Genomic DNA, 19,224 nt, shown 5'->3' with positions numbered 1-19,224 from the left:
ATCTATTGTGTTCCAGGGCTTGAACAAGACAGACCTCTCTCCTTGTAGTATGGGCATGGAGTCAGGGACTTAACAGCAGCATCCTTACAAGGGATAAGAGCTCAGGGGCAAAGAAGGAAGGGGAACGGTGACAGTTTGCAGAAGACAGATGACACATGGACTAAAGTTGAGGAGAGAGGACACAGGTGACACAGGTGACACAGGAAGGGTGTCCCAGAGCTCAGCCAGAGCAAAGGCCCTGAGGCCGAGCTGCGCTTTCCCCGTTGGCTGAGGAGGCTGCTGTGGCTGTCACTGAAAAAACAATGAGGGAGAAAGGGAAGAGGAAAGAGCAGTGGTGGTTACCGTGGAGCCTTCTGGGCCACCGTGAGGACTTCGGATGGAACCGGGCGATGCTGAAGGCTGCCCCCAGAAGATCCCTGGCCCTGTGGGTCACCTCATAGCTGACTACCCAGCTCTTCCATTGTGCTGAGTAATGTGTTGTTCAGCCTCCTCAGGTCTAAGTCTCACCTGCCTGTGCCTAAATCCAAGGCTCATGGACTTCTCGGAGGTTTCTAGAACACGTCGAGTTCTTTACCTGTGCAAAGCCAATGACCTTTCTGACTTCACTCTCTGCAGTGCCTCCAGGTTGGAAGCCCCCTGCCTCCTCTACTATAGACAGGTCCTCATGTAGTCCAGGCTAGCCTTCAGCTCCCTGTGTATCTGAGGCTATCCTTGAACTTTTGATCCTCCTGCCTTCATCTCTCACTTGCTAGGTAGGATTCCAGGTGTGCACTCCCAAGCCTGGCTCAGGGTTGAGATCTTTTATACCTATGTTTCCTTCCTATTCCCTCCGCATTCCCTGATGAGTCCCGTTTGAGCCAGGTCTCTGGGGCTCCATATACTACAGCCCCCAGTGCCCCCACTGTCTGCTTATTCACCAGTCTTTGTGTCCTTCCTGGGCTCAAGACTCTGTGACAGTGACCAGTGGCATTTTGTTTCCACTTGAGTCTATCACTCCATCTGATTCCACCGAGGTCCCTGGTGTCGCACATTCTAGGTCATTGCTACTCTGGGATGGGTGTCTCTCGGTCTCCTATTAGATGCTAAGGAGGACAGGGACCAAAGTGGCCCAACTCAACAGAGGCCCTAGGAAGGTTATCACATGCCAAGCTCTACCTCAGCCATGTCAGGGACAGCGATGAATCAGAAAGAGAAACCAGGTCACCCAACCCAAATGATGCATAAGGAGAGAATGCTGACCGGCGAAGGCATGTTGTGGAGGGCCAGCTCAAGGCTGTGGAGCCACAGAACTGCTGAGGTACCACAGGATACCACTGTGTAAGCTGTGGACCTGCCTGGCAGGGAGAGCCCACAGAGGGAAAAGGCCTGCAGGCAGGCAGCGCAAGGGGGCCGAGCCCAGCTTTGCCACTTCCTGGGTGATGACTGCAGGCCATGGTCCTCTGTGAACCTCTGTTTCTTCATCTGTATGTAGAGGAGGGGCCTGTGGGAGGCAGCCTTGAATGGCATTAAAAGCTTATCATCAACCTGTATTTTCTCTTCTCCTCCCCTCCCATCTTGCTTTCCTTCCTTCCTTTCAACTCCATATCTGATTTCTCCTTCTATACCCAATCACGGACAAACACTCCCATTTCCTTTTTTTTTTTTTTTTGTCACGACAAGTGACATATCATCTCTTCCCTTCCCCACAGTCTAGCCTTGATCTAGTGATCTTCTTCCCCCAGCCTCTCCTGAGATGGAATTATAGGCATGAGCTATTATTCCTGGCTGCCCCCCTTTTAATTTATTTTTATTTTATGTGTATAATTGTTTTTCCTATATGTATATCTGTGCGCTATGAGCATGCCTGGTGCCCATGGAGGCTAAGAAAGGGTATCAGATTCCTCCCTAAGACTGGAGTTACAGATAGTCATAAGCCACCCTGTGGGTGCTGGGAACCGAACCTGGGTCCTCTGCAAGAGCGGTCAGTTCTCTTAACTGTTGAGCCTTCTCTCCATCCCGCTAGCTGCCTTTTTATTTATTTTTATTTTTTATTATTTCAGTTTGCGGATACAAGGTCTCTCTGTGTATCTCAAGGTAACCTCAATCAAGTGCTGGCGTGTCGGGCCATGCACCACACCACCATACCCCTCTCAGGACACATACATACTCACCATGTAAACACATCATACCCCTCTCAGGACACATACATACTCACCATGTAGACGCATGTTTATCTGTTCTATGACAACTTTACAATTGGAACTCCAGGAACCACAGGGATTTCTTGGATTCTGTTGCTTCCCCAGCCCAGGCCACTGGTCCGTAGTTAGGTGCCCAGTGCATACTGCTGGGTATCTGAAGAAGGGAACCAGAAGGGACACTTCCATGTTTAGCCCAGCCTGTCATTCCAGAGCCTCACACAGAACAGTGGGGCCTCTTCTCCAGGTGACTCACAGAAAGGCCAGCCACGGGAGCCACAGCCTGGTGAGAGGAGACCCACACCCAAGAGGCCATGCTGCATTATCTGGTCCATGTGCCTTGCATGGGAGACCCTGAGGATTAGGAAGGAATCGCTGAGCACGGAAATGTTATCATGGGCCTCAGGAGAGTTTGTGACCTGTTTTTCCTGCTTGCTGAAAGGAACATGGCCGCGTTACCGTCTCTATTGTGCTTTCTTTTCATTTTTAAAAATAAGCTTTAACCTGGGAACTGGTTCTCGAAGAAAACTGGAAAGATAAAAGAGTTCCCACAGGATCCTCACGCCTGGCTTTCTTTTATGATTAAAATCTCATATGATAGTACATTTGTTTGTGGTTTCGTTGCTTGGTGGTTTGGGGCCTCTTTGAAAGGATTTGTTTTTATCGTCTGTGTATGAGTGTTTGGCCTGCGTGTATGTCTGTGTACTACATACAAGCAGATCCCCTGGAACGTGAGTTATAGACAGTGGAAAAGTGCCGCGTGGGTGCTGGGACTTGAACCCAGGTCCCCTGGAGCCGCAGCCAGTGCTCGTAACCATTAAGCCAACTCTCCAGTGCTGGGTTGTTGTTTGGTTTTCCTTTGTCTCTGTGAAGAGCGGCGTGGGGATTTTTATGGGGGTTGCATTGATTCTGTAGATTGCTTTTTGTAATATATCCATTTCCCCAGCAGCAATGGTGCCAATCCGTGAACACGGAAGTCCCTGCAGCTCCTCACCCCTCCCCCGTTTTCCTCCTTTAGTGTCTTTAAAGGTTTCTTTGTAAATAATTTTCGCAGATTTACTCCTGGTTATTTTTTTTTTTCTGGAGGCCATTGTGAATAGGATTGTTTGCCTGATTTCTTTGTCGAAGCGTTCATTATTAGGGCTGGAAAGATGGAACAGAGGACCTGAGTTTAATTCCCAGAACTCACATGGTGGCTCACTACCTCCTGTAACTCAAGCTTTGGGGCTTACAGTGCCCTCTGCTGGCCTGCAGGGACTCCTGCACATAAATGCACGCATACACTGTTTTTTTTTTTTTTTTTTTTAAAGATTTATTTATTATTGTATCTAAGTACATTGTAGCTGTCTTCAGACACTCCAGAAGAGGGCATCAGATTTCCTTACGGATGGTTGTGAGCCACCATGTGGTTGCTGGACGAGCAGTCAGTGCTCTTAACTGCTGCACCATCTCTCTCCAGCCCATGCATACAGTTATTAGACTGTTCACTTTTAAAGCAGGGCAGCTAATTGTGTCTAGTTCCATCTCCACAGTAATATTAAGATGGACTAGTAAACAATGAAAGATATGGCTATGAATGTGTCTCTGTGTGTAAGTACTGTGAACCACTGAGACTGCTCTCCAGCACCCGCCCTCTCCCTCTCTCTGTCCCTCTTCCCCGTGCCCTTGCTCCTTTATATTTTCTTTATTTTTATGTTTATCTGTGTGAGTGCCAACTGTGTGAGCAAGTACCAGAGGAGGTCAGAACAAGGCATCAGATTCCCTGGAGCAGGAGTTATGGGTAATTGCAAGCAGCTAAACATAGGTGCTGGGAACCCAACTGGAGTCCTCTACAAGAACAATGTACGCTCATCTCTCCAGCCCCTCGCAGGCCACTCCTACCCAGAAGCAACATTTGTATCTCTTCCCTTCAAAAGCATCAAGCTGCAGCTGACAAACCACCCTCTGTTATATCAGCCACAGTCCCCTTCCTCTCTTGGACCTCCTTCCCTGCAAGGCTGTGGCTTAATGAGGTGAGGGGCACTGGCCCACCTGCACTTCCCACCCCAACAGTTGATCTGATAACCAACATGGCACCTAAGTGACCAATTTGAGCAACTGGCGTGGATGGGTACACTGGGTGGAGGGATGATCCCCATCGGATTGATTAGTGAATATAAGCAGAAAAAATGAAGCAGGATGTGCTGACTCATGACTGCACTCATGAAGACAGAGGCAGGGGGATCATTGTGTTCTAGGCTGAGATTAGAAGGGCGATTCCTGGTTTTGTTTCTCATGTAGCCCAGGCTGGCCATGAATTCGTGATATAGTTGAGGGTGGACTTGAACTTCTGATCCCCGTGCCTCCACTTTTTGGATGCTGGGATTACACAGAGGTGGCCCCGCGCCCTTGCTTGTAAGAGAATATTTCAATCGCCCAGAATCCCCTGCAGCAACCCCACCCCCATCAGCCTTTAGTATCAACTAATCTAATGTGGTCAGTATCGACTAGATTTGCCTTTCCTATGATACTAGGAATGGAGCTATGCAGTACTGACCTTTAGAAAATGGCTTCTTTCAACCAGCCCAGTATATTTCCTCCACAGGTCAGTGAGAGTACCAGCCCCTTCCTCACTGAGGGATTCTAAGCAAAGGCCCTACCACAGGGCCACACCCCCAGCCCCTCACTGGGGGATTCTAGGCAGGGGCTCTACCACTAAGCCACGCCCCCAGCCCCTCACTGGGGGATTCTAGGCAGGGGCTCTCCCACTGAGCCACGCCCCCAGCCCCTCATTGGGGGATTCTAGGCAGGGGCTCTACCACTGAGCCACGCCCCCAGCCCCTCACTGGGGGATTCTAGGCAGGGGCTCTACCACTGAGCCACGCCCCCAGCCCCTCACTGGGGGATTCTAGGCAGGGGCTCTGCCACTGAGCCACATCCCCAGCCCCTCACTGGGGGATTCTAGGCAGGGGCTCTGCCACTGAGCCACGCCCCCAGCCCCTCACTGGGGGATTCTAGGCAGGGGCTCTACCCATCCCTAGTCCCCTCCCTGACAGACTCCAGGCAAACACCCTCCAGATAAATTGCATCTTCGTCTCTACATGTTCTTTTTATGGCCACGTGGGATTATTTGACAGCACAGAACTTTCTAGTCCTCATCATTTTATTTTATGTTTTTAAATTTTATTTATGTTATTCTTCCGGTGGTCGAGAGGGGACCAGAAGTGATTAGAAGTCTAGACATTTGAAATCAGAATGCCTGTGTGATTTGGCGATTACGTACGTTTTCTGTGCCTTAATTTTCACGCCTTTTGAATGGGAATATCAATAGTGCATATGGATTTTTGTGAGGACTTCAGTGATAACAGCCTTCCAAATCTTAGCTGGAATAACTTTGTCTTGCAAGTCACCATTTAGCAGTTCTCCATGACAGACTGCAGTAAGACAAGCCAACCTTCCCAGGCTCAAACAGCTTCTGCCGACACCAACAGCACCTTTTTTTTTTAATTGGGTATTTATTTCATTTACATTTCCAATGCTATTCCAAAAGGGCCAAGAAATAAACACAAAATTTTCCTGGAGTCTGGTTGTTCCCTAGGCCCTGAAGTTTGCTGTTCTAACACTAGGTGGCGGTCTAAGCCCTGGTTTGTACCATTTGGGGAGTAAATGAAAGGGGGGGGGGCTGTTCTTGGGAGGGGGTGCAGTCATTTGTAGCTCTCCACAGCCCCATAAATAACCCCTAATAAACGTGCGTGAGTCATTCCATTGGTTGTTGGCACGCACCATTCCTGCGTGGAGACAGATGTTAATTTTACATCTTCCTGGGAGAACCCTACTGCAAAATTTAAGGGGGAGTGTATGTTACATGGCCTGCCGCATAGCATACTCCGTCAATGTTGGCATTATCATTATTCAATGTGATTGGCTCACAGCGAGTGCTCAGTGTATATATTTATTGAGCCAGTGTGAGCATAGGTTTTGAAGTCAGACCTCGGTTTAAAATCTATTAAGGGGGCTGGGGAGATAGCTCAGCCGGTAAAGGCGCTTGCTCAATGGCCTGAATTCGATCCTGGGAATCACACAGAAGAAACAGAGAACATTCTCTTTGTCCCCCTCACTCTGGTACACAGTCATACACAGGCAAAACAAGCAAATATAAAGAAAGAGGAAAAACAACAAGAGTGTTTAAACACCGGTGAGAATACTTCGAATGCAGGCCAAAGTGGGAATCTGTTGTACGATCTTGCGATGTGTGTCCCCGACCATAGGGAGGCAGCAGAGGGCAGCCGGTGAATGAAAGAGCACCTAGAATTCTCCCAACTTTGGTCTCTAGAGTGAACTGGAAACCAATAAAATTCCAGGTTTCTAAAAATGTTTAGAATAGCTGGGCATGGCGGAGCACGCCTTTAATCCCAGCACTCGGGAGCCAGAGGCAGGAGAATTTCTAAGTTTGAGGCCAATCTGGTCTACAGAGCAAGTTCAAGAACAGCCAGGGCCACACAGAGAAACCTAGGAAGAAAAGAAAGACGTGGGGGGTGGGGGTGGGGGTGGGGGAAGAGGGAGAGGAAGAGAGAAAGGGAAAGACAGAGAGAGAGAGAGAGAGAGAGAGAGAGAGAGAGAGAATAGAGCACCCACTGCCTCTTGTAGCATCGTTGCTACAAGTGCTTTGTATCTCTAGGGAGGCAATGGCAGGATGTCTTCCCAACAGGAAGGTCACCCCTGTCTTCCCAACGAGGGATGTGGGAGCAGACAGATCAGCTGTTCGAGGTCATCCTTGGCTACATCCTGAGTTCCAGGCATGAGCCTGGGCTGCATGAGACTTTGTCTAAAACAAAAACAAATACAAGCAAACGTTCTTCGGGAGCTGAGAGTGTAGCTCACTGATTTAGAACCAGTCACGGTCTCTTACAGTCCTGGGCTCCGTCCCCAGCACCGCACCCCACGCGCAGAGTTTAGAAGATGAGGTAAACGCGCTCACATCTCCTCTAGCCCGTCAGTCTGCGGCAGGGCATTCAAAGGAGACAATTATGTACCTGCTTGGGTTTATTTTTTTATTTTTGTGGACGATGGTTTCTAAAAGCAAACTGTGTACCACAGCCCAGGAGCTCAACGAGGAAAGTGTGGCTAAGCAAATTAGAGTCAATTAGTAGGATGGCTTCTTAGGCAGCCCCAAGATTAATCTTCTTGAAGAATATTTATTGACATCAAGAGTCACTGATGATGTATATAGTCTTAGTTTTAAAAGGTGTTTTTCTGTGGCTGGAGAAATGGCTCTTTTTTAGAGGCCTCTTCTGGCCTCTGAGGACGCGCGCACGCGCGCACACACACACAGAGGGATGGGGAATATTTCTTTAAACTTGCTTATTTTTCTGAGGTGGGGAATAATTATTTATTTTTATTTATTTATTTTTTTTTATTCTGTGGTTTTTCGAGACAGGGTTTCTCTGTATAGCCCTGGCTGTCCTGGAACTCACTCTGTAGACCAGGCTGGCCTCGAACTCAGAAATCCGCCTGCCTCTGCCTCCCAAGTGCTGGGATTAAAGGCGTGTGCCACCACCGCCCGGTGGGAATAATTTTTTAATTTATTTACTCTTCTTTCATACATTACTTCCCAACTGCAGTGTCCCCTCCCTCCACTCCTCCCAGTTCTCCCCATAAATCTTTTTTTTTTTTTTTTAAGATATACTATTCAGACCATTCTTCCAGGCATGGTAAGGAGACACGTGCCTGTAATCCCAGTGCTAAAAGACTCTCTTAGTGCATCGGAGGCCCTGAGTTCAACTGGAAATAAGATGAAGGGAGAGAGATGGGGATGGTGGGGAGAAAAGGCAAGCAGAGACCTGAACCACAGCCCTTCATTCATTCATGGTTTGCACATGTTAACAGAAGGCCTGCGGTGTGCCTGTGCAGGTGAAGCGCACAGGCAGCAGCATTTAAGTGAATCTTTGGAGGGTGGAATTACCCTTTAGTCAGCCACCCTTTTTATAAATATGTACTGAGCATTTACATACCAATAATATCAAGGCCCTGGCCTCGAGCAAAAAAAAAAAAGCAAGAGTTCAAGGTCAGCCTGGGCTACGTCCTGAGACCCTATCTCAGGAAACCAAAACCAGCCAGCCAAACACAAAACCACAGGCGGCAAAGAAAAGCAAGCTTTGCCAGAAGCTGGCAAAGGATTTAGTAGCACAAGGTAGGACATTTTGCCCCTTAGAGAACACAATGTTTGAGAAAAACCCAAAGGAACCCTAGGAGTCAGGAGGATGCTTAAAGAAGAGAATCTTCCAGACAGAAGAAAAAGCCAGTGAAAAGAACCAGAGAAAGCCTGTTTGGGAAAACCTGTAACTTCAGTCTCCCAAGGGGCTCAGCTGGGGAAAGCATTTGCCTAGAATTCCCTAGGGCTGGGGACTTACCTAGTACTGCTAGCCTGTCCTGTATAAAAGCCCTAAGTTCAGTGTCTGATACCCAAATAAACAAATAAAACCCTCAAAAACCTCGATGAGAAAGCATCTTTACGTTTTTCAGTAAGACCTAATGAACCCATAGGTGGAAGGGTGTTTAGGGGCTGTGTTTCCCCCATGTTTTCCATTTTGAATAATTATAAAACACTTCATTACATTTATCCCTTTATTTTATGTCTATGGCTCTCTTGTGGAGGCTACAGATCAAGTCGTGGGAATCAGTTCTACGGTGTGGGTCCAGGAGATCAAACTTGTCAGTCTCAGCAGCAAGCGCCTTCTATCCACTGATACATCTCACACATTCGTGATTAACTGACTTAATAAACAAACAAACAAACAAACAAAAACTTATTTAAAAGATTAAGATCAAATAGTGTCAGATTTCCAGATTCGGACAGAGCTTCATTCAAAACTCGTTACTTGCTTCCAGTAGTCGTAAACCAACTAGCATCCTATTAGCTGGTTTCTTTACCTGTAAAATGGGTGTTACAACAGAGTTGTGTTAACAGTTTATAGCAGAACTAGTCGCGTGTTAACAAAGGCATAATAAGTGCTTAAGAACTGTTTCTGGCCTTTATGTTCTCGTATTTCCACTTTACTTTTTTGGGAGCCCGTGGGACTCTGTGCCACGCGAAAGCCGTTATTTCCCCTTTAAGAGGCGGAGTGGGCGGGGAGTCAACGATCCCGCACCTTTTCCAAACTTCCCAATCTCTGCTCTTCATTCTCCTCCTAGCGGTCTCCGATTGGGCCACTCGCACCAATCAGCGGTTTTAGGGAACCCTGCCCGGCTCACTGCCCCGCCTCCGAGTAGGCCCCGCCCATCGCCCGGTCAGCTCCGTTGCCATGGGGACTAGTGGGCGGCGAGGAGTAGGGGAGGCCCCGGATGTTCATTGGGGATTCAACATGGCGGCGGCAGTAGCCGCGGCGGCGGCGGCGCGAGACCGCTGAGGGCGGTGCGCGGGCACAGAGTTCTGGGCCAGGCAGCTAGGCCGCGAGCGACCGCGGCGCCAAGCCGGTAGGTTAGGGGGTTACCGTGCAAGGGGTTTGTGGCTGGGGGCGGGTAGGTCTGGGCCCGCGCCGTGGGAGAGCGGTTATTCGGAAGGGGGCGGGGCCGGTCGGGTCAAAGTTCACTCTTGGAGGGTCGCGTGGAAAAGGGTCGCGGGCCCAAAAATGAGGGAAAGGGGAGGGGACTGTCGCGACCAGTGGTTAGACCGGGGGAGGGGGCGTGGCCGGGTTTGAAATTTGTGCAAAGTTTGAAATACTAAGTGGGGGCGCGTAGGAGGGGCTCGGAACGGGTCTCATAAAAGGGGGAGCTCAGAGTAACTTAAGAAGAGGGTGTGGCTGTCAGGGCCGGAGGTCACAACCTAGAGAAGTGGGCGGCTGCCCGGTTAAAGATTTAAAAGCCTCAACCGGAGGAGGAGGTGCTTGAGTTTTAGGTTTTGGGGGTGTCTGAGACAGCCCTTAGGTAGAAGGTACGAAGATAAAAATCTGACGGGTGTAGATGTTCTGGGAGGGCCAGAAACTAAAAACTCAAGCGGGACACGTGCGGTGGGGAGGGGGACCAGGGACATCTAACAGAGCCTTCGAAAGTGTGTCCTGGTGGTGGGAGTAGAAGGGGAGCCCCTTCCCACAGATAATGAAGGCCACACACTGGTAAAACACTGATGATAGGCTGGGCTTCCCTCTCCGCGTTAAAGCTCTGCGTATGTACTCATTTAGCGCGCAGTACAGCATCACTGGAGCCAAAGCTGTTATTAAGAAGCTAAGTGATTTGCCCCAGGTCAGCTAATGAAGTAAGGTGAGCAGCTGGGATTCCAGCTCCGGAGCTCTGTCCCAGAGTGCTTCTGTCGCCTGCTGCCTTTCACAAAATCTTGGTGCTGGTAAATGTTTAACGAGCGAGGGAGTGAGCGAGAGCGAGCGCACCCTGTATGCCTGGTCTTGTTTCATCCCTTATCTTGTGAGATGGGTGAGTTGGGTGTTAGAGAACACCCCTGTTTTCCAGATAGAAAAAGTAACGCCAAGAAAGCTTTGTTAAGAGAAAGGAGCTTTGGTCTGCTACCTGCCACAGGGTCCACTTCCCAGGAGGTCTGTTCCTGGAAGCCACTCCCTGGGTGGGAACAGAGTGTCTGTTTAGCCTCCTTGGAAGGGTGTGACCTGGGAGGGGAGGTTCCACTGGGCCTATGGGAGTGGCATGCTGGTGGGTGGCCCAGAGTCCAGTGAGCCTCTGATTGGGTGGGTGTGACCTTAGGCGCTCTCTATTCCTGACACCACAAGCTCTCCCTGTGGCCTTCTGTGGCTCCCAAACGCTTTACAGTTTGAGCCTTGGTCCTCCTTCCAGGGCTTTGACCTCCTGTCAGCCATCTTTCCACTTCGCTCACTCATGCTTAGCCAACCCTGGGCAGCTCTTGGCTTTGCTTTCTTTCGCCTCCATGGGAGAGCCCATTCTGCCTTCTCTCGGTTCTTGAGGCCATATGCACTCCTGCTGGATTCTGGGCGCTTCTGGAGCATCAGCTGGCTGCAGAGTGTCTGTGTGTGTGTGGGGGGGGGGGGCGGAGGATCCTCAGATACTGTAGCAAAGGGACAAGAGGCACACAGCCCTACCCTCAATGCCTGTTTGGACTCTCTCATAGGAGCATGCTGAGACCAGCCCTCAGCCAGGGACACTGAGCCTAAATGGAGACGGGACAGGGAGAGTGCCTGTATATGCTGGGTCTGTCCTGAGGTTCCTGTCCTTGGAAAGTCCCTCAAGGAAGCTCTGAAAGATGAGTAGGAGGGACAGGAAGGGACACAAAGTCAGAAAGGGCAAAGGTCCTGGCCTGCTAGTGGCTCAACCTGGGAAGGGCCACGTATAGTAAGTGTCTCCTCCTGTGTAAAGTGGACCTAAGAACAGTGCTGGCTGTGGAGGCCTGGCCTGAAGCCTGCCGTACAACCCTGTCCCAGCTCAGTGTCCCTGGCAGCCTGGCATGCTGTGGAAGTACTAGTCTCATCGCTGCCTCCCAACTTTCTCCACAGCCAACCCACCCCCACCCCCTGTCTGCACCCGACTGTCAGAGAGCTGGCATACTACCAGCACCAGATCTGTGAGGTCACCCAAATTCCCAGCCTTGTGGTGCCAGCTTGGCACAGATAAGGAGAGATGGGGGTTGTGCCATTGGAGACCCAGTTTCAGGCCCCTGCCTTGTCTTTGAGTCCTGAGCAAGTGTTTTTATAGTGACTAATTTTGTTCTTTATGTGCTATGGTGGGCTATGGAGAAAAGCAAGCTTTCAGTGTTAGGGAATGCCCAGCCATCCTTGTCAGGCCACAGGTGTCCAGCCAGGGATGCCATCCACCCAGCACATTGCCCCTCTCCATCCGAGCTTCCCTGAGGAACTGGATCAGCAAAGCCACCATCACTACCTAGAGGACAGCAGCCTAACAGATGCCAGCTCCGCAGCAGCACCACCTGACCCACCCATTCCACAGATCCAGATCTGATCTCTGTCCTTTGAATGCCCCTGTTTGTCTCATGTCCGCTGCTGTCTCACTGTGCACAGATACAGTGTCACCTGAACATGTCACAGTGTTCTGCAGCCTTGGATGGTCCCCTGATTTCCATGCTGTTCAGTATTTCTTTCTCATCGATCACATAGGAGTCATCATGTTTTGGTGGCCACACGGCCAGTTCCTTGCTGAGCTGTCACTGTGCTGTGATGAATATTCTAGAATGTTTCCTTGTGGGCCATAGTGTGTCTTGACTTACTCCTTATGGTGGAGCTCACACTGGGTCCTGATGCTGGGGCATTGCTCTCCTGGAGGTTGTGCCCAGCAGTGCGCAGAGGTGCTTTCATTGACCCACCTCCTGTGATTGTTGTGCCTTTGGCCACAGTGATTTCCTCCACCTAGACATGATGGACTGCCCTACTATGCCAGGCATTGCACACCCAGGGAGATAGATGGCTTTTGTGACTACTTGACCGTGATGCCCGTCTAGCAGGCTTCAGGGCTTTGACTGTTACTCTCTAAGACATGTATAACATTGGCCACGGCCTTGACCACTCTCCCATGAGGAACACCTTCCAGGGTAGACATTTGAGAAAAGATCTGACTTGGTAGGGGTGGGCCTATTTATACTCTGCCTGAGTGGTTGCTGCACAGCTAGCTAACAGAGCCTGTCAGATTTGTTCCTGGACAATGGCAACAGGTCAGACAGAGGAGGAGGTTCAGGCAGTGGGGAGGGGGCTTTCTTGAGAAAGAGACATCTGATTGAGAAAAAATGAGCTTTCAAAGAGTGGGAAAATAAAGCAGGGGGTGGGTACTGAAGGTATAAAGCCTGGGGACCAGGCACATCATAGGGAGGGCCTGGGTGGCACCCACGGGGGTGGGGGGGATTTCTTTGTAAAGCTTGCTTAGCCTAGCTGGGATGTGGCTCAGTGTTTGGAATGTTTGCCTTGCATGGGGAGAGGCCTCGGTTCCATCCTAGGATCATATAAAACCAGAGCTGATGGTGCGTGGCTAACCCAGGAGGTGGGATCCCCCACCCCCCCAAAGCCAAGACAGCCACACTGCCATCAAAGAGGTGGCTTGTTGGGAGGCAGTAAGGGAAAAGCAATGATGGAGGGAGCCTGTGTGCATTCTTCCCCCATGTTAGCTCACCTGATCTTGCAACAGTCTTTAGTCAAGAGAAAACAGATCCAGAGAGACAGACTTGTCTAAGGTACCTAGCATGCAAGTAACAGAGGGAGGCAGGATTTGAACCCTGGCTTCAGGCTCCAAAATCACTGTTCCTCCTGACAGCCTTCAGTGACTTTAAAGTAGCTTTGGTTGGGCAGTGTTCATTTCCATCCCATGGATTTCACCCAGGTCCCTTTTCAGACAAGTTCTCTGGGGACCTGTTGAACATGAGAAGTGATGGATGTTAAGTTCGTGTCCCTGCCAGTACTCCTGTGACCCTGCCCTTCCTTATACACCACTATGCACCGCTTCTTGGCCTGTGGCTTATGATGAGCTATGTTTCCTGGCCAGACGCCGGTCAGGGGTGTCCCCAGCAGCTGTTTCTTACATCTCCCTATCAGACTGGTAGCCACAGATGCAGCCAGTAGGAAGCTGTCCCTTTCCAAGTCATGGCCAGGGAAATGGATTGCCCCCCTTGCTCATCCGGGGCCGGAGCTTATTGTCTGCTGGACAACTTGGCTCACAGGAAAGTTTGGTGGGGGTGGGAGGTTCTGAGGAAGGTCAGAGGGGAATTCCCCAGATCCCAAGGGAGCACACAGTGACAGTAGGACAGAAGCCACAGCTCATTACAACCCGTCTCCTGGGACTGCTGCTCTTTTCCAGCAATCCAAGGGACAATGGGGACTTCCCTGACTAATGTACAGTACTGACATATCTCTTGGCCAGTCCCCCTTACTAGGAGCCTCTGGGGAAGAGACAGCCTCCTCCCTGGTGAAATGGGGGTGGTTTCAGTTCCCTGCTCGCCAAGCCCCAGGCAGATAGATGTGAAGGACGACTGCATGCAAAGTACTCCTCAGCTCAGAGCCTGATGAGTCTTCCATAACCTCAAACTTGATGGCTTTCACAGGTGTGCCTCCCGGTGCCCTGACCCTGGCTTTCCCTAAAGCAGAGCTGCAGTACTCAGAACCTCCCCCTCGCCACGCCACCCCCAGTCCACCTCCAGCTCCTGCACAGGTCTTAGGACTGTGTGCAAGGACCCTGAAGACCATCTATCCCTGACCTCATTTCCTGCACTCTCATAGGAAGACACATTGTTTTGCATGTGTGTGAATTACCTAGTCTCTACACAGTCACTGGGAACCACGCAGTCAGGACGGAGAGTGGCCAGGATGCTGGTCACCTTCCCAGCACAGCCCATTGTCCTCAGATCCAGAGATTCTCCTCCTCCTCCTCAGCACATTTGTTCCTGCAAGCACTCCCTTCCCTTCTGTTTCCAGTGGTCCTCCTATTCCCTCACCCCGCTGTGAAACAGAGTATCCTGCTGTGGCCCAGGCAGCCTCAAGCTCTCCATGACCCTCCTGCATGGCCTCCCAAGTGCAGGGACACACCTGGCTTGTAGTTTTCATCTGTGCTAAAGCTCTGGGCCACAACCGAGTGCATCCTTGAGTACCCTGTGGCTCCCATGCACCCTGCCCTTTCCATGCTGCAGATGGCTGAGTAACCAGACGTGACTGTGCTGGTGTGAGTGCCTAGGACTGAATGTGAGGGTCAGTGCTGTGCACCTGAAACTCTGCAGCCTGCCAGGTCGGCGCTGACTTGATACTGTGCTCCCACCCCCAGGGTCTCAGGACCACACAGTGTGCTGCTTCCTTCCAGCGGGATGTTATCTGGCACTTTGACTATGGACCCCGGGCTGGTGACCTAGGTCCTCACTGTTCTGAGTCCTTTAAATGAGTGTTTTGTTGAAAGGTACTTCAGCATCCTTTTATGCCTCCTGGCTGGGTGTGGTGCCATGTGCCTGTGATCCCAGCATTCAGGAGGAAAGCAGAGGGACTGAGTTCAGGGCCAGCCTGGGCTAATTAGCCTTTATGTTAATAGAGGTAACCGTAGTGCTGCTTCCGCAGCGGGTTGTTTGGGGGACATAAGGGTATATTCAACAGGCAAAGGCCGTGGTGGCAGAGGTTGTTGCCTGCTGGGTTCAATAGTCAGTGCTTCTTTCTTTGTTGCATGCTTTTGTGGTTTTTTGTTTGTATGTTTGTAGCCCAGGTTAGCTTGGAGCTCACTGTAGCTCATGCCAGCCTCCAACTAGTTAGTGGTCTTCTTGTCCTGTCATCCCTTGTGCTGGGTTTACAGGTGTGAGCCACCAGTCCCTGTTCTGAGTATGTCCTGAACTTACTGGTCCTTGGACTTACTGTCATCATCCCAGGTGTCACACATCTCCATTTGTAGGGCAGGAAATGATAGCCTGGAGTGCTGTTCGGAACAACTGGCCACTGTAAGCAGGACTGGGGGTTAGACCCAGGAGGGCTGCTGCTAACTGTGGCTAGCACTAGGGCCACTCCCAGTGCTAAGAAGGCTCATCTTTCCTGGTGTTTTCATTCCAGGCTGCAGGGCAGCTCTGAAGGGACCAGGACAGGTGGGGCCTTTCACCCCTCCCAGCCCCAGGAACTCTGATAAAGCCCCATTGTGCAGGTTTCCAGATTCCTAGTCTGTTTTCACCACTCCCACAGGGCAGAGTGGCCAACCGTCCTGGCCAGTGGAGATGCCAAGGCTTGCCCCTCTTGTCTGTCCCCACAGTGAGCAGTCAATTTGGCCAGGGGAAGAAGATACAACACTGGAGACTTCCCCACAGAGTCACACACACACACACACACACACACACACACACACACACACACACCAGGGACTCCCTTAGGCAGTCTTGTTCCTCCCTTGAGGGATCTCCCACTCCCTGCTGCCCACACATCTCCACAGCCCTTGCCTTTTCTTTCCTCACATATCTCCACAGCAGCCACTCAGAGATTATTCAACCAAAATGCTATGTCCACATACAGCATTACTACTCAGTGTGTGTGTATGGTGCTAGGGATTAAAGCCAGGGCCTTTGTGCATGAAAGACAAGAACTCATTGCCGAGACAAGTACCCAGTCCCTCACTGGAAGATCTAGGCACTAGCAGAATTACAGAACTACCACTGAGCCATACCCCCAGCCCCTAACGATGGAGCCTAGCTAATGACTCCACCTCAGAGCCACGCCCTCCAACCCACCTCCACTGCTTTTTGTGTACCCAGTGTATGCAGGAACCACAGCAGGACTTGGGTGCTATTGAGTTCTGCCCTTGCTTTGAGACAGGATCTCTCACAGAATAGAAACTTGCCTTTTTTGCCAGAAGGTTCCCAGGAGCCTCCTGTCTGTACCCATGGGCTTACAGGTCTATGTAGCCTGCCTAGTTTTTTACTTGCGTGCGAGAGAGTTGAACTTGAGTCCTTGTGCTTGCTGAACAGGTTCTCTGTCCACTGAGCTAGTTCCTCAAGTCTCAGTTCTATTGGTTTTAAAAGGCTTGTTACTGTCAAATGTAAAACGATACATAAAATACAGTTATCTGAACCAGGAATTGTAAGGTGACTCTGCATGCTTAGCCCCAGCTCAGAGGCACAGCACTCTAGAGCCCACTCATCTTCCCTCAAATCATGCCCTCCATGGGGCTACCCTACCCTTGGTGGCCATGGTGTGTGTGTGCCCTCCTGAATCCTGGTGCCATCATGGCTGCTTTCAGACTCATATACACGGAATCTTCCAGTCTTTGTACCTCCATTCTTTCCCCTCAGCTCTGTGAAATAGATCTGTTTGGCTGTACAATAACACTTCCTTCATCTTGTTGCTATACCAAATCTGTTTCTGAGTCCCCTGCCATGCTGGGGTGTGTGTGTGTCCACTCTTCTCAGGGTCTCTCATGTCCCTTGCCTTGCCAGCCTTTTCCCACAGACCACTCCCAGGAGCAGAGGCCAGGGTGTCCTTACCATCAGGGGACAACTTGATCATGGTGAGAGTTGGCTTAGTCCACAGCCTCATGGTGTGGTCAGACTTTCTAGTTGACTTTGGACAGGTTTTATTTGTTTTATCTATTGTTTTGCATATTTTGAGACAGTATCTGACAGCATAGCCTAGACTAGCCTCAAGTTCACAACAATTCTCCTGTCTCAACCTCCAAAAAGCTGGGACAGCACTTCTTCAGCCATGTTTCTGTGAATTCAAGCTCTAAGTTGGTGGTGGTGGTGGTGGTGGTGGTGGTTGTGGTGGTGGTGGTGGTGGTGGTGGGAGGAGCTAGGTGGAGGTCCATGTGGGAGGGGCCAAGAGTCAGGGATCCCATGCTAATGCAGTCTAGTTTAGGGATGTAGACCTTGACTAAAGAGTCCCACAAGTAACCAGAAGCAGGCTGTCACCTCTAACCACCTTTTCCTGGGTTTGAGTGGGTTTGAGTACCAGTCTTCCTTGGTTTGTACACCTTGGTCTGGTCCTCACGCCTCCTTCCTCTTACCTCCTCCCCGTTAGTATTGTCCTCTTTCCCCGTATACGCTGACTCCTGGTGCATTTTTTCCTTGCCACCCCCTTCTTCAAACTGCTCCTGCCTTCCTCCTTCCCCCTAGCCCATGAGTCAGACTCTCTTATCCCCCCTTCCCACAGCCCCCATAGTCTGTCCAGCACAGCCAGAGGACACCCTTTGAGGACCTCTTGCAAGGCCCTGGACACCCAGCCCTCACCCTATTGTTCTTGACTCTTCTCTACCAAAGAATTCCTGGAACATTCCAGGCTAAGTCCTACTTCAGAGCCTTTATCCTTTTGACAGCCCTGGTCATCTTGTCAAGTCTCTACCCTCTTTTAGGGGCCTCCTAGCTACAAGTCTACAATAGCACCCCTACACACACACACACACACACACACACACCATGCAGCTGACACCCCAGCTTGCTTGTCCTTGTACTCACAGCATAGTTGCTCAGATCCTGCTGTGGCGTACGTAGTCCCTGAAGGTTTATGGTGCAGTCTTCCATAGCCTATCTTCACATTGGTAGGCTGGGGTGGAGGTTCCATGCTGTTACCTTGTCCCTTACTGTGTTCTCATTGGTTTGTATACAGTGGTTCTAAATGTTGGGGGACTGGCAGAGTGAGTTACACTGACTGGAGGTCACTGTCAGAGTGTGTACTGTGAAACCCAAGTATGGGCATGCCACCTAGAGAGCCATCTGGCCCTAGTTCCTGTGGATGTTCCTTGGGAAGAGCCTAGCGGGGCCTTTGAGGAATTGAACACTGGGGATCAGGTCCCAAGTTGGGCCGAATTTAATGTGGCTGGTAATAATTAGCAGGGACTTGACCAGATGGCCACACTGCAGCCTGGGCCTGTCTGCCATCCCAGGGGTGCCACACCATGTGACCCATTTTCCAGATGAGAATCTGAGCCTTATACCTGTGGGGATTCCTTGGTACAGCCACAGCCTGGTGCCAAGATTATCCTGGTGTCTCTTCCCATGTGATTGGCACCTTCCTGGCAGCCATCAAGCAGGGCAGCTTTTCGTGGCCTTCAAAACTCAAAGGCCCGGTCAAGTTTCCTGCTTGTTCTGCCCTCAGGCTGTCTGCCCTTTTAATTTTCATTTCTCATTTCTGAATAAGAGCCTTTGTTTGCAAGGTGGCACATTTTCTCGTTTCTTTTTGCCTTTTTTTTTAACTTTCATTACTCTCACGAGGATGTGTGCATAGTGCATGTGTGTGAGAGTTCACAAGTGTGCTGTAGTGTGCTTGTGGAGCCAGAGGACGTCACTGTGAATTGGCTTTCTGTTTCCATCTTTACGTGGGTTTTGGGGCTTGGACTTGGGTTGGTACCCATTGGGCAGTCTTGCCTTCCTAGCCTCCCAGTCCATGAATGTGGTGTGTCTTTTTATTTACATCTTCTCTCCTGGCCCTCAGAACAGTGTCATGCTTTCCCAGCAGGGCCCTTGCCTGCTTACTGTGGGTTTATTCCAGCCACTTTATAATGGGGTCTCCACCCTTCACTCCATAAGATGCCTGGCTCCTCAAATTTGACCTTGCAGTGTAAAGACCTCCACAATCCCCTGCTTTTTTTGTGGCTCCATCCTGGGCCTTGCAGAGGATAGGTAGGGTGCCCAGAGAAGCTGTAATTT

At 50.6% G+C, this 19,224-nt stretch overlaps 1 protein-coding gene across 1 annotated transcript in view; it reads left to right on the top strand.

The window, feature by feature from the left end:
• Positions 1-9,527: 9,527 nt before the first annotated feature.
• The window catches only part of Pak4 (p21 (RAC1) activated kinase 4), a 38,826-nt gene continuing 29,129 nt past the window's right edge, over positions 9,528-19,224 (top strand). The window contains exon 1 of the mRNA XM_021166831.2: positions 9,528-9,629. The gene's annotated coding sequence lies outside the window, so the exon portion shown is untranslated. The remainder of the gene's footprint in view (positions 9,630-19,224) is intronic.

The sequence above is a fragment of the Mus caroli genome, chromosome 7, assembly GCF_900094665.2.
Source record: "Mus caroli chromosome 7, CAROLI_EIJ_v1.1, whole genome shotgun sequence".
In the NCBI taxonomy this organism is placed as follows: domain Eukaryota; kingdom Metazoa; phylum Chordata; class Mammalia; order Rodentia; family Muridae; genus Mus; species Mus caroli.
Note: the sequence above shows the minus strand (reverse complement) of the source record. Positions and strands in the feature narration are given on the sequence as shown.